Here is a 1,095-nt window from a genome sequence, read left to right as displayed (position 1 = left end):
GGAAATACAAATTATATACGAGTGATTCCACGCTTATGGGTACTGAAATGGGGACATGAACTTATTTTTAAAAATTCACCTAAAACCATTTCTTTTTTTTTACCATCAGGTCACAAAACATGTAATCTTTAATGAATATGTTAAAAGATAACTTTAATTTTCTGAAATGTAATAAAAACATATTTATATGCCAAAGTCAGAACGTAACAGAAGTGTTGTGGACATATATATTCTCAATTTTAACAATGTAGAATTACTTTTTGAAACATAGGAAGGTGATGTTTTAGCAAATATAATTAATAAACATGTGTAGTAGAATAAACATACACATTCTTTCAATAAGATTAACATGGTATATAGCTAGATTGTAATTAATTTGTAACAGACGCGAGATGGACAATCGTAACAGAAGTAATGGAACAGACATCATTTTGGAACTCATAGGCTTGACTTTGGCATATAAATATGTTTTTATTACATCTCAGAAAATTAAAGTTATCTTTTAACACATCATTCATTAAAGATTACATGTTTTGTGACCTGATGGTAAAAAAAGAAATGCTTTTAGGTGAATAAGTTCATGTCCCCATTTCAGTACCCATAAGCGTGGAATCACTCATGTATACAAGTTTTTTGTTTCCTTTCTGTCTTTCTTTGGTGCCGCTGCTGCATTTAGCTTCAGTTACTAATTAACTTCCGGGTTCGGCCTATTATTGCTCAGTTGCCTAGCAACAGAGAGACATGACGCGCTAACAAGCTGTTAATATAATACACTAGAGATGGTGTTTATTATTATTATTTGTTTTAATAATAATACATCAGTCAATCTTTGCTCAGTTTACTACTGATTATTTTTTTTGTGTACTGGAAGGTCTCCATGCCTTTGTACACCACTAAAACATCCTACGCACAGCAAATATTATCAAAATAAAAATATCTCTGCGCTCAAATCACCTCCTACTGACACTCAGAGATGCATCAAACACCTGAGACACACATGTTAAACAAAACCTGAAATATTTAACACTCTGGACTGTAGGAATATGACATGTACTTGCGTTACATTAACTGCTTTGACTCAAGATCAACCAGAAG

The sequence above is a fragment of the Neoarius graeffei genome, chromosome 22, assembly GCF_027579695.1.
Source record: "Neoarius graeffei isolate fNeoGra1 chromosome 22, fNeoGra1.pri, whole genome shotgun sequence".
NCBI lineage: Eukaryota > Metazoa > Chordata > Actinopteri > Siluriformes > Ariidae > Neoarius > Neoarius graeffei.
Note: the sequence above shows the minus strand (reverse complement) of the source record.